This window comes from Apium graveolens, chromosome 2 (genome assembly GCF_009905375.1).
Source record: "Apium graveolens cultivar Ventura chromosome 2, ASM990537v1, whole genome shotgun sequence".
Taxonomy (NCBI): Eukaryota; Viridiplantae; Streptophyta; class Magnoliopsida; order Apiales; family Apiaceae; genus Apium; species Apium graveolens.
In genome coordinates, this window is record NC_133648.1 from 187,989,575 (window position 1) to 188,003,612 (window position 14,038).

Sequence of the window (14,038 nt, forward strand, 5' to 3'; positions counted from 1 at the left end):
GGCCGAGAGCATGAAGAACAATGCCTTGGTTTCTTTTTGATTTTGATGAAAAATGATTTGCTTGGCTTGGTTGGTTTGATTTTTGTGTTTGTTTTAGTAAATTACCTAGTTGCCCTTGATTTTGTGTGGTTAAAAAGTCACCACATCTCCTTCCTTTTTTGTCATGCTTGTGTCATCCTCATGATGTCATCCTCCCCTCCTTGTCCTCTTTCTATTGGCTGGATGACATCATCCCCACTAATCCCCTTGATTAACTTCCTAATCATTTGCCTAATGACCGCTGATCTGTTATACGGTTCGCTTAACTTTCGTTTTCGTTTATCGTTTGAGGGATCATACCCGGGATCTTATTACTTAGGTTCCCTTAACCTTTCTCAATATATTATATTCCTTTTATGATCCTCTCCTATAATCCTTTAATTTAAATCCTTTTTATCCTGTTACCTTTTTCTCAAATCTTTCCGTATCTAGTGTATTTCCGGGAAAAATCAAAGTGTTCGGATTTGGATTCTGACGATCTTTACATACACTTATATCCCATATAAAGTACTAATAAAATCTCAGAATATCCATATCAGAACCCCTACATAGTGTGGCATGAAAAGTTTTCTCATTCAGCAAAAACACTATTCATAAGGGTTTCAAAAATTTCTCAAAAATTGGGGTTATTACAATATCCATGAAAAGTCGATACCCGAGAAGGGTTGAAAGTACCCCGAGTCGCTAAGAGACTATTATAACTTCCGCGGAAACTCAAGTAGTTACCCCGGAAGTTGGGGGGGAATTATATGGATAGAATATACATCCAATAGACACATTAAATGTCACATTAATTACACTTGGGCTTCTGGTCCAAAGACCAATACAGACCAGGTTGGTCTAAGCTCATAGCAGACTCAAGACGACCCAAGTAGTCAAGGTCCACTAGTAGAAGTCGTCAAGGTCCACTAGTAGAAGTCGTCAAGGTCCACGAACATGAGTTGTTCATGGGCTAGGCCCGATACAACTAAAAGAGCAGATACATGTGTCCAAAACAAACACACACTCCTATAAGGAAGGATCTGGAATTCCTTTCCTAACCGGAGTCTTAATTACCATGTAAGTTGGAGACTTGTCCACCAAGTCTCCCAACACAAGTCTAACCCTAGGCTCATCTCTATATAAAGGGCTCTAACCCTCAACCTAGAACTGCGTTTTTGGCTTGATTCTCTATAATACAGAGATACATAAGCATCTTGCGAGGACCGACAGTCCCAAATGCGAGAACAGCCATTAAAGCTCAAAACTGATTAATTATAGTATTAATTACTAACGTACCCTAATTTTTATTCCACAACAAGGACTTAAATATTTTTATAGGTATAATTTATAAGAAAGTTCTAGGGTTTCGAACACGCGTGGTACAAGCACGCAAAGTTATCCACCGGTGGTCTTTACAGATGTGCAAAAACTACAATTCTGACCAGATTTTGCAGGGACGTTTACACATCTTTAAAATAGAATTTAGCCAACTATATAATGTGAGATTATTGGTTTGAACAGGTGGCATCTAAATCAATGTGGTAGCTAGTATTTTTTCAATTTAAATGGTAGGAGTTGCAGCCTGTAAACTAACTCAAGCTCATGATTTCAACGTTTTCCATAATCTCTATATTGAGTTGATGGCATGGTTTGAAAGAGTCAACAACCTAATTATTTGTTGGGCAGAAAGATTAAGTTATTGGTTTATATCTTGAGGTTACGCCTATAAAATATTTCGGCTACCCGATACGCAAATCATGCTTTATAAGTAAATTATTAGAGCTATATAATGCTATTTTTAAAAATGCTGTAGAGCAGACTTCAAAATTATGATGTAAATCTTAAAATTTGTATTATACAGTGAGCACTTGCTAAAAAATGCTGCCATTGAGTTGCATCAATATGTTACTGAGATTATTTATAGTTTGGCCACAAACGTGTAGCTGTAATTTGTTTTTTCGGGTGGCTGATCTAAGTTTGGACAGTCATTTTCTATGCGGCCTTTCCTTTTGTGGCAGCTGATTTGGACTGAATTTGCAATCATCCTTCTGTTGTGGCACATTAAAACTGCCCATCAATGGCTCTTTTTTCTGAACACCTTCTCACCGAGGCTTGTTTGTGCATTAATCTGCAGGCTGAATTGCGGTTTTTTGTGGTTGTCTGTATCGTCAGAAACACCGGGAAACTGCACACCGCCCTTTCAATTTTTGATAAAATCAATTCCTAGAAAACGAGGGAAACCAAAACTCTACCTCACCAAAGAGATGGTGGAAGAGCACAGGGCACAAAGTGCCAGCGCAATAACACTCGGCAGGGCTTTGATATGTCCTGCAGAATTATAACTTATGTTTGAGATTCATTTATATTCTCTCTGTTGATTCATTCAGCTCAAAATTGTTATTGTGTAAGTCCACATGGCTTCCTGACCAACGCCTCGTAAATTTATTCTACAGGGTCGGTGCCTGAGATACGTCGCAGTGGTCCTGTTTTGGATGATGGTGGGAGCTCCTAAGGTAATCATTTGTGCCTGCCATTTCCTGTGATATCTGTGCTACTACATGTTATATGATACGTGCCACTTTCCTCAAATTATTGTTTCCTGCTATCTTAGTTTCTTACATTTTAATAATGTCATGTTATTATGCTCTTGGTTGAACTATCATACCATCGGCTACTTTTTAAACCTAAGTGTGCAAATAAGCACAATATGCCCTGCTTATGACTGAAAAACCATATAATTATCATGGGTGGGGCCGGTTAGCTCACTTTTCTCTTTAATTTTGAACATGGGGCCCTAACAAGCTCATTAGCCAAGTTACTATTGCTGCATATGAAGTTGGAAAATTCCCAATCCGGTTTTGCGGGTTGGGGGCACCAAATCTTCAACTCTTCTACACTCGTGTAAATATGTCCCCCTTAGTTGATCCTTCCCATGATAAATTACAACACATATTTCATTCCAAGCGACAGTGTTGTGGATTTCTTTCCTGGTAAACGTTGTATGTATCGCCAAAAAAGACATTGATGTTAAATAAGTGTGATTTGACAATGTGTGGTATTGATAATTTTAAATGAATACTATAATTGGGGAGTCTATTTTTTAGTGTCAACGAAGGAAAAAAGGGTTTCACATAAAATAGGGCCATCAATTTCTCGCATTTTGATGAATAATACAGGGTAACCACATGTTGGCCACCGTCCGGAACAATCAAAAGGATATTTTTCTGTCGCTTCTGTCTGAAGGTAAAGGCTATAGCATATCAAATATTATGGTCATCCCTGGGCCTGCATTATACAAAATTACTAACAGAGATCTTGCAATCAATTTCTACTACAAAATCAAGATCTAGAAGGTCATGTACACTGACAGAATTCCTCGATACAAATTTCAACTAAAAGAATTCGGACAAATACCCAATTGTGTTGCCGATGTAAAATGCTTCATAGTTAATAGGCCAACACTCAATTTTTAAAACCATCATGCTATTTTATTTAACCAAAACCAATATTTTCGTGCATGTAGACTCGCTGGGATGGTGATCAACTACAGACAGCTGGAAACCCGAACTAACGGAGCACGGAAAATTGATGTTACCTGACTGATGCCCGGTTAGATTCAATTAACAGTATTACTTGTGCCCAAAATATTTATACACACCTGTATATTCCAACCCCAACATGAACGACCATATTTATAAATATTGGTTACTGCTTTGATGACAATAGGAGTGAAAAGCTGGTTGTGGCACTATGGGAGGACAATCCAACTCAGTTTCTGGAGTTATTGGCCAAGTAAAGCAATGTTGGGGGGTTCGTTGTCATAAATGGTCTACTTTCCGCAAAATATTCAGGTACCAACAACTACTTTTTACTACATCTAGAACTTAAAGACCTATGCATAATATTGATATATCGTCCTTTGCTTATTTTCTCAACATTCAGAGAGGGTGCTGTTATCTACAAGTGATGCTAAAAAGACATTCTACAACATAGATTATGATCCCCTCAAAAACATGCGAACAACTATTGTAAAATCTAAATGACATCAGTGCCACTGATAAACGAACAAAATAAGTTGAAAATGTATTTGTAACACTATTAATACCATTCCTCATACCACCCATGCATAATATTATGTTCCATGCTGAGTTTCAAGCGTATTGTTCATGTGGAAGATGGTTCCTGATGAAAAAGTTTGACTCTATGCAACAAAGAAGCCGAGGAGCTCATTGGTGTACCCATGGACAAAATAATTGTTGAACTTTCAAAGGTAATCCAACCCTTATCTTCCACTGCAATAACAATCATTGTTACAACAACATGCTAACTATATTTACGTTTGATATGCTCGTAGACGCAAATATAATCGCTACATCACCAAATATCAAGAACATAGTTGGAAATATCAAACATAGTTTGATATTTGATGATTTGGTGTACCTTGATCTCAAACATATATAAAACCCTTATTTAGGTTGTAAGTCATTATACGAGTGTTATGGATTAAAAACTAAGGTATATAATTACTGTGTTTATTACTAAAGAACGTGAGCTTCGTGGCTCGATTTGACTGCTCTTGTGCTTCGTGACTCAATCTGCCTTAACAAGATGCCTACGTACCTTGCTGATTGCCAAGGATCAAGTCAAAAAATGTAGTTCTTATTTGTGGGGTGAGGCCCCTTATATAGATGTTGGGAGTTCTTGAATTGGACTTGGTGTTGGAGACTTGGTAGTCAAGTCTCAGAATTAGAATGGAATTTGGAGTCCTAAGTGGTAGGAAACTGATTCATTATCCTTCTAGGTCCCTTGGAGGCTAATCTACAAGGATTTATGTCCTTATTGGGACTCTTCTTAATAGCTGATTTTTCCCTTATTAATTAATTACGAAATTAATTAATATTCAGGGTTTCGAACAGGATTCATGACCTCAATCCTGATATATGGTCTTTATTCACTACTAGAAATAGTAGATACGACATCGGTGTTTAGACATCGGCACGTAATGCACCCGATGTTAAAAGTTTTTTTAACATCGGTTTTTAATTAAGCGATGTTGAATAAGAATATTGATATCGGTTTTTTATACTAGCCATTGTCTATGTTTGAAAATAAAAACTGCCAAATATACGTTTTTAACTTTGACATCGGTCATTTTTACAAACCGTTGTCTATGACCAATTTTAAAAAATTTAAATTAACTTGTCCTTTTTCCCCCGTTTCAGTGCCAAAATTTCCCCCCTTTTTTTATAGAAAAAATTATTTCCCCCCTTTACATATAATTTTTTCCCTCTGACTGAAACTATATCCCCTCTTTTGCTCACACCCCCGATTCTCTCTCTCTCTCTCTTAAGATGGAAACTCTCTCTCCCTCTCTGTGAAACCTCAACTTCATCTCAAACCCTCCGACTCTCTCCCTCGTCTCTATGATCTTTCTCTCCTTTCTCACCATTCCTTTTTATAAACCCTAATTTAGAACTGGTACAAAAAATCTCCTCTCTCATCGTTCTCTCCTTTCTCACCACTCCCTCTTACAAACCCTAATTTAAAACTACAAAAACGACACTGAAATTTGACCAAATTAAGCATCAAATCCAGCATCAAATTGGTAAGCTTAGTCCTTGATAGCAGCTTTAGAGCTTTAAAGGAGACCTGGGTTTCGTCCGATTAAGTTCCAATTTTAAAATTGTTTTAGTAAATTTTAATTTTATAGATGTCAATATATATATATAGTTGGTTAATTTATATGTTTACCCCCTCTCTTACCTTCTTTCTCCCTGGTTCTCTTTTTTCATGTTTTACTTTGTCTCTCGATTGTTGCAGGGAACTCTCCTCCATTTGGTTTCGAGAAGGTGTCATATGGCTCTGACAAGTTAGAAAGAATAGCTTTATGCGGGTCAGGTGTTTTAACTTTTTTATGTGTAAATCTGAAAAATTTGTATGTTTATTGGAGATATTGATGCATGATTTATTCACTTGATATTCATAGTGTTGCTTATAAGAGGAAAGAGGCGGTCGAAAGTACTCTTAATATTTACAAGGCTGCTTAGTAAATATATTTTATATTGTGTATTTGACTTCTTATGTATATGTTTAAATCATTAGTCTTTAGGATCTCTAGTTATTTATAATGTTGTTAATATTGTGACACTAATTATTTTGAGATCGCAGATGAGGAAGAAGCGTTTTACTTCAAAGAAACGATAATGTAAGTATAATATTTTACCGATGTAGCTGAAATAATATTTCTGTACTTGCTGTTTTTACCTCCATTTTGGTCTGTGTACTAGAGCTACATATATATATAAATTGAAACTAAGAGTAAACTAGAAGTCTATTTCCACATGACTATTAAATCTTTAAAAGGTATAATCTACATGCAATGTTTTTATTAGATTTTTTCATGTCACTTCAATTACTAAACTATAGTTTAATCTTGCATGGTTCAATTTTATATGATCTGTTTGTGGGCTAAGGTCTATGTGCAAGTTTTGTTAGTTATGGAGTCATTGATAGACTTTGCATGTGTTAAATCCTGATTAAGTATAGTACATCATGTTGTTTTTTATATTATTTGTTAAACATTACTTTGCCTTTTCAGATTCTATAAGTATGTCATGTTTCTTTTATCCAGCACACATTCAAAAATGTTAGGAATTAGCATATACAAAAAGGGAACCAGTTATGTGGTTTTGTAAAATTTGGTTTGTAGGGGTAAAAATAGCCTCCCCTTTAATGGAGGAATATTTGGTAACTATTAGAGTTAATGAGATTGGCAGCATGAGATGGATTATAATGCTTGGGTTGTGTTTTTTTTTCTTTTGTCCAATGAAATCTTCATGTTCATAGTTGAGTGATTTTGTTCGCAAAAGTGCATGAAAGGCAGACTCCTTTCGCTTTAGGTGGTTTCTGGAAAGCCTGACTTCAAATTTGTTGCAGATGATGATGTATCTCCACCAGATGATGATGTATGTGCAATCTGCTTTGGTGATTTTAGTGTTCCTTGCATGACTAATTATGGCCATTGGTTTTGTGGTACCCCCTTCCCTTCCCTTCCCTTTTCTTTCTTACCCTTGTTTTCATTGCTTGTTTTTTGTGTGGATATTTGGTTACACTATTTTTGTAACTTTTTGTTTGGAAATTGATTGCTCTATCAATCTATTAGACTTCATGTTATGGTGTTAGGGTTGGTCATTTCGGGTTGTGTTCGTAAAAGTGTTAATATGTATTGTGTTTATCTTATTCTATAACATAATGCAATTCGATGAATGATGAGAATAAAAAGATGAGCAGGAAGCTTACCGAAATGAAATTTTAAGGAATGAATGAACGCTCTTTTTTTGCTGTCATATTTAGGTTTACAAATTTGCAGCATGTTATTCTGAGTATTTTCTATCTTCTGTAATCCTATCTTTTTTTAGATGTTTTCTTTTTTCCTTGACTTGCCCTTTTGTGTCAACTTTGGTTGTTTCTTTTTATATAAAACAACTATTTGTCAGTATTTTTTTCCATTCTAGATGCTATTATGGATTGATTAACATCAATGGCCTAGAAATCGTCTATAAATGTAACCATATTTAACAGATTCCTTATATGGTTTTTACTTATGTTTAGTTATATTAAAATACCATATTGAACTTGAACCAAGGTGTATAATTTTGGTTTTTCGGCTTGGTGTTTTTTTAATGGTTTTGGTTCAATTTCAGTTCATTTACTCACCCCTAGTTTGGCCCGCGTGAGCTAACTCATCCAGTTCTACACTCAACTAACCAATGCTTAGGTGGTTGTATCATATGTTTATATCACTTTAGAATCTTTTCTGCAGATAAAAAGCATGTAAAATCAGTGTTTTTAAACTTTTTTCTGGCTTAAAAATTTGAAGCATGCCTTTTGTAACCTGTGATATTTTAGCCTGACTTCAAATTTTGAACCTTAAAATGACTCAAAAATTGCACAAGTTTTTACTCCTCTGTTGTTATACTTATGTTCTCAACATTGAAATCTTGTTCTTCATTTCCCTCGATTATTTTTTCTTTGTGTAAATTTGTGGATCTGACTAGACTTTGTGTTGTAATTTTTTTGTTTCAAGTAGGTTATTTCTAAAATGGGTGGATGCAATGGCAATGGGAAAAGGGCAATGGGAAAAGTGCAACAGGCAGCTGTATATTGCAGGAGGATGCATTTGTATCTGATGCCGACTCATTTGGTGTTACTCGCACATGTGAGATGCGTACAACTGTCTTAGAAAACGGTCAGACTCTTAATGTTATTGACACGCCTGGTATAGTTTCTTTCTAGTTGTCTAGTTGGACTTCCATAGTTCTCTACTACAACAAACAAATAGTTTCCTTTAAGCTTTATTTGATCTAATAAATCTTACGCAATACATATGGCAGGTTTATTTGATTGTTCTACAGAAATATAATCCACTCTTAAAGAGATTGCTAAATATATCAAGATGGATCAGAATGGTATTCATGCGGTCCTTGTTGTTCTTTCGGCCAAGAGTCATTTCTCATAAGGTGAAGAGACAGTCATAAATAGCCTGAGGACTCTGTTGCAACATGTGAAAACAAGACAAAGTCTCCTGGTGCTACATATATATATATATAAATTGCAACAGGTGGAAACAAGACAAAGTCTCCTGGTGCTCAGTCTGCACTTCGTGCACTTGCTCGTTCATGAATGAAAATTGGTCGCATTGGTAATTTTTTTTCCTGATTAGCTTATGAACTTGGAAATGAGTAGACTATAGCCATATAAGGAGTACATAATTGACTATCTGTTTACCTCTTTTCAGAGGATGTTACTCCAATCCCCACTGATAGCACTCGCAGAAAGGGTGGTTGAAGAGGAAGGAGGCTGTGAGTTCTGGTACAGCAGCACAGAGCAAGTTGCTTTTGGTTTTAGTACTTAAAAATTGTATAGTATGAGTTGGCTAATGGAATACTTGTATTTTATTTGAAATGTATGTATAGTATGGTATGAGTAATATTTTGGTATTAAAATTGTAATTTGGATGAGTACCTTTATGCTTCTGTTTGAATGTTTTTTGTTGGGATGTTGCATTGTTTCGGTTCCCTGTGGCTGTAAATAGTACCAGGATGGCATGCAATTTACAGAATATTAACATCACAATGGTACATATAAACCGATGTAAAAAACTATACAAAAGACATCATGTAAAATAATATTAAATGAAAAAGAACTAAAAAAACCGATGTGAAATAGTCATTTGACATCGGTTCTGAAAAGAAACACAATATATTTTAAGTCAAATAACATCGGTTAGAGAAATTGGCTGATGTTAAACAAAAAGATTTAACATCGGTTTCATGAATAAAACCATGTCTTATCCATTATTTCAAATCGGGGGCTAACTTAACCGATGTCTGATCAAACATTTCACATCGGGCAACTAATCTAACCGATGTCTGATCTAGCATTTCACATCGGTTTGTTCGAAAGAATTTTAATAAATGGCGTTTAGAGCTTGTACATTTCATGTTTTAATGGATAAATACCTCATAATATACCCATATTCACCTATAAATACTGTAATATAAGATGAAATTTGTTGCAAAGACATCACATTTAATCTTAAAACCGATGTATAGCACTGTAATAGACATTGGTTGTTAACCGATGTCAAAGGCTGATGACATTTAACATCACACGCGAAGACATCGGTTCAGATTTTTTTTAACATCGGTTCTGAACCGATGTCTGATCCCATATTTCTAGTAGTGATTGGTCTTTTCCTAATCCAACTTGGATTGGGCCTTTTATTGGGCTTATTTTTCCAAATTCTATTTGGACTTGGCCTCGTTTGGGCCTTTTCTTTTTCCAAATCCTTTTTGGATTTGGGCCTTTATTTCTCTAAGTCCTGTTTGGATTTGAGATGGGCCTTAAGAATCATTGAAGATACTCTGGAAGGTTCCAAAACTTAATAACTCCAAAGATATTCTGGAATATTCCAGAATTTGGGCTTTTCCTTTGGGCCTTCAGCTTAATGGGCTTTTTTGCCCCTTTCATCTTCCCTTTTCTGCCTATATAAAGGAGTGACTAGGGTCACTCATTTCTCACTTTCTCATTTCTGAATTCTCTTTCTCTTTTCTTCTCTTAAAGATCTCAGAGAAATTTTTGAGCCCCAAAGCCTTCTTTTAGCAAGCCAGCCCCTTTTTACAACATTAATTCAGGTAAATACCTTTTCCTCTTCTTTTCTTTTGCTCGTTTTTGCATAGTTTGTGTTTAAAATTGTCTTCTTTTACGCCATTTTTCAGATGGCTGATAAGAGAGTGACCCGTTTGGCCAAGATGAATGTGGCTAAAAAGTCTAATGAGTTCCTTGATTGATATGATCAACACTCGAGGGGATGAGTACCCGTCTGACGCGCATCTGGACGCGCATGATCACATCAGTATCTTCCGGGATCCAAAGGAGCTGGATAAGTTGAGTGCTTATTTCAAGATCAAGGAATCCTTCAAGCTGGTTCTTGCGGGTCCGGCCGACAGGGCCTGTCAATGGAAGAAAGACGCTCTATGCGTCTACAGGGACACTCTAAGGGCAGGTATCAGACTCCCCTTTCATCCTTTTATCCCTGTTTTGCTAGCTGATGTGGGCATCAGTCCTTGATAAATCCCTCCAAACTCTTTGAGGCTAATTCTTTGTTACCTGTCATAATGTGCCAAGCACAACGTCCCTACCTCGGTTGCTGTGTTCTAAAAAATCTTTCAGTTCAAGAACAGCCCCGACAAGAATCCGGGTTGGGTGTCTTTGAACCAACGCCCAACTGTTCCCCATATAGTGAATGGGGAATCCATCCCCAATAATAACTTGGGATGGAAGAAGGAGTTTCTGTACGTCCTTTGGGAGGGCGGCGATTGGGGCACCCTCTTTCGCTCGTCATTTTGGCAAGCTGTGGATGGGAGCCCGAATGACATAGTTTTATCTGAGGAGGAGACCAGGGCCTTCAACCTCCTTACCCAGGATAATGAGGCATCCCACTCTTGGGATCTAATTAGGAAGACTGTTCTTGTGGAACGTGGCCTTTCTCCCGTTCCTAAAAAATGTACGTTTTCTTCCTTTCTCCAGTTGCCTAAGTTTTTTCTACTTTTCTATTTTCTCAATTCACTTATTCTATTCGTTGCAGTTGCTGAGAAGATCGAAGAGGCTACAAAGCCTAAAGACCTGGAAACGACCAGGATGAAACGTGCCGGGAAGGTTTTCAAGGACCCGCGCCTTGGGGATCACTTCCCAGAGTTACTTCTCCAGGCGAAGGAAGGAGATGAGGAAGGCCCCAGCCAACCTTTACGTACAAAACAAAAACCAGGGGCTTTCTTCCAACCTTCCTGGGGAATCCGGGGAAAGGATTGGATTATTGGCAACACAACGCTTACCAAGGAATGGTTTATGCATTCCATTTCTCCCGTAGATTATCATGATCTTGTCCTTCAACAGGACTTGGAGGCTAACGAGCTTTTCGGAGCTCAGGCCTTGGCGATGGTACATCTTTTTCTTTTGGTGTCCATGGTTTTCTGTCATAATTTTTCTCATTTCTTACTTTTCCTTTGTCTCTTGTAGGAGAACGTCCACTTTCGAGGGGCAATTCACCAAGCCAAGGCTTGGAAAGTTGGTTTAGAGGACACAAACAAGAAGCTTGAGGAGGCTAACCAGCAGATAGAGGCTCTTAAAGCCCAACTTGCCTCCTCAACTTCCGATCTTGAAAGGGCCTGGGCTGAGATTGTTATTCTCAAGGCCCAGAAAGACAAGGCTTTTGACGGCTGGATGGATACTCAAGAATTTAAGGACTTAATGGTAGAGCACGATGCCCTCGTCCATCCAGTCAGTTATAAGGAAGGTTGGGATGCTGCTGTGGAGGCTATCCAGGATGAATTTCCTGAGGTTCTTGAACAATCTTCCTTCCCTTGCCCTGTGGAAGTTCCAGCACTTGGAGGCATTGCAGATAAGCTTGCTGATCTTATTAAGGAGGGCACTTCAGCGTCCCCAATCAGAGCGTCATCAGGAAGCCAGGGTCAAGGCCAAAAATGGAGGGAGCCCGAATCTAGCTCTGAAGAGGAGGAATCTTCTTCTGAGGAAGAGGTCGAGCCCCTTATTAAGAAAGCAAGGGTGGAGGAGCCTCTGAAACCAGCGTCCCCTAAGGCATCTAAGCCATCTGAGAGTAGTTCTGAGGAGACCTCGGCGGAGACTTCTGAAAAGACTTCCGAGGGGGCAACTCAGGAGACGTCCGAGGAGACTACAGATAGCTGCTCCGAAGAATCCGAGCCTTCTAAGGCCAAACTCTTTATGTACTTTTCTTTTCTTCAGACGTTTTTGAATTTGTGTAATTGACTTTGATTACTTTCACTTGTATTGTCCAAATATTATCGTAGTTTTTCCGAGTTTTCAACCTCAAGTTTATAACTTGGTTTTATCCTTCACAGTGTTCCAATCTAATAGGCTAGATCAAGCTGAACACTTTTTATTATAACTTGGTATTCTTGATACCTTACATGAGATGGGTTCAACCTTGATAAAATCTAAACATATCTTCTAATACTAAATACATAAAAATACTAATCAAGCAAAGCTTTAAGGTGCTTTTAAACCTACTTGTCCTTCTGACAAGTGAGAATTGTGCTTTAACTATTTTACACATAGTAAACCTTCAGGTTTTGTGCATGCCAAGTTCTCGGGACTTCAAAACCATCCATAGTCTCAAGCTTGTAGGTTCCTCTACCCTGAACACTTTTGACCTTGTATGGCCCTTCCCAATTCGGGGCAAGTTTCCCTTTCTGCCCTACACCAGAAGCTTCCACCTTCCTCAGGACTAAGTCACCTTGCTTAAAAAACCTTTCCTTAACCCTTAAGTTATAATAGAATAAAGTTTTTTTATGATATTCCACTATCTTTGCATGTGCCTCATCTCGTACCTCGTCGATTAGATCCAGGGCTAACCTTTGCCCCTCCTCATTTTCCTCAGTATTGAAGGCATGTATCCTGGGGGAGGAATGTGATATCTCTACAGGAACAACTGCTTCTGCCCCATATGCTAACATGAAGGGAGTTGCTCCAGTCGTGACTCTACAGGTAGTCCTATAGGCCCATAGTATTGGGAGTATCTTATCCACCCAATTATTCCTCGACTTCTCGATCCTCTTCTTTAGTCCATCCAGGATTATCCAATTCGCCACTTCCGCTTGCCCATTGGCTTACGGATGAGCCACATAAGTGAATCGTAATTCAATTTCATTCTCCTCACAATACTTCTTGAATTCTTCATTGCTGAACTGTGTTCCATTGTCAATGACTAGGATACGGGGAATTCCATACCGACACATGATATTTTCCCACAGGAATTGTGCAACCTGCTTAGTTGTGATTTTGGCCAAGGGTTTGGCTTTAATCCACTCAGTAAAATAATCAACGGCTACAATCAGGAACTTCCTTTGTGTCGTAGCCATGGGGAAAGGCCCAAGTATATCCATTCCCCACATAGCAAAGGGGATAGGTGAGTTGATGGAGGTCAGCATCTCGGGGGGTTGTCTAACGACAGGTGCATGCTTCTGGCAGCGGTCACACTTCTTCACATATTCTTTGACATCGGCCATCATTTCTGGCCAATAGAAGCCTAAACGGGTTATCTTATGAGCTAGTGCTCTACCCCCCAAGTGTTGCCCACATATGCCTTCATGTACTTCTTCAAGAGCCAAGCGTATCTCATCGGGCCTGAGACACCTTAAGTAAGGAACCACAAAAGATCTTTTATATAAAATCCCATCTATCAAAAGTATCTTAGTGCTCGAACATCCAACTTCCGTGCTTCAGTAGCATCATTTATGTAACGACTGGGAAATTTACGTCTGTATTATATTATATTTATAATAAATAAGGTGTGTTAAGGTGTCATTTATGTGTGATTATCTGTTAAACCCTAATTGTTACGTGTCACATGTATTCCGTGTCATTTCTGTATGTTAAAGTATTTTCTAGATATTTTATTTCGTATTCATAGGTTTCA

General features: G+C 37.9%; 1 long non-coding RNA gene across 8 annotated transcripts; it reads left to right on the plus strand.

The window, feature by feature from the left end:
- Nucleotides 1–1,690: 1,690 nt before the first annotated feature.
- LOC141708017 (uncharacterized) lies at nucleotides 1,691–9,098 on the plus strand. Of its 8 annotated transcripts, XR_012569300.1 has the most exons (11): nucleotides 1,698–2,534; nucleotides 3,198–3,264; nucleotides 3,545–3,630; nucleotides 3,748–3,872; nucleotides 4,197–4,291; nucleotides 5,842–5,914; nucleotides 6,190–6,226; nucleotides 6,958–7,053; nucleotides 8,111–8,299; nucleotides 8,415–8,722; nucleotides 8,819–9,098. It is a non-coding gene; the product is annotated as an uncharacterized LOC141708017 (long non-coding RNA). The 8 variants fall into 8 exon arrangements; XR_012569299.1 differs by lacking the exon at nucleotides 3,198–3,264 and having other exon boundaries at nucleotides 1,691–2,534; nucleotides 3,964–4,291; XR_012569304.1 differs by lacking the exon at nucleotides 3,198–3,264 and having other exon boundaries at nucleotides 1,694–2,534; nucleotides 8,111–8,269.
- Nucleotides 9,099–14,038: the final 4,940 nt, after the last annotated feature.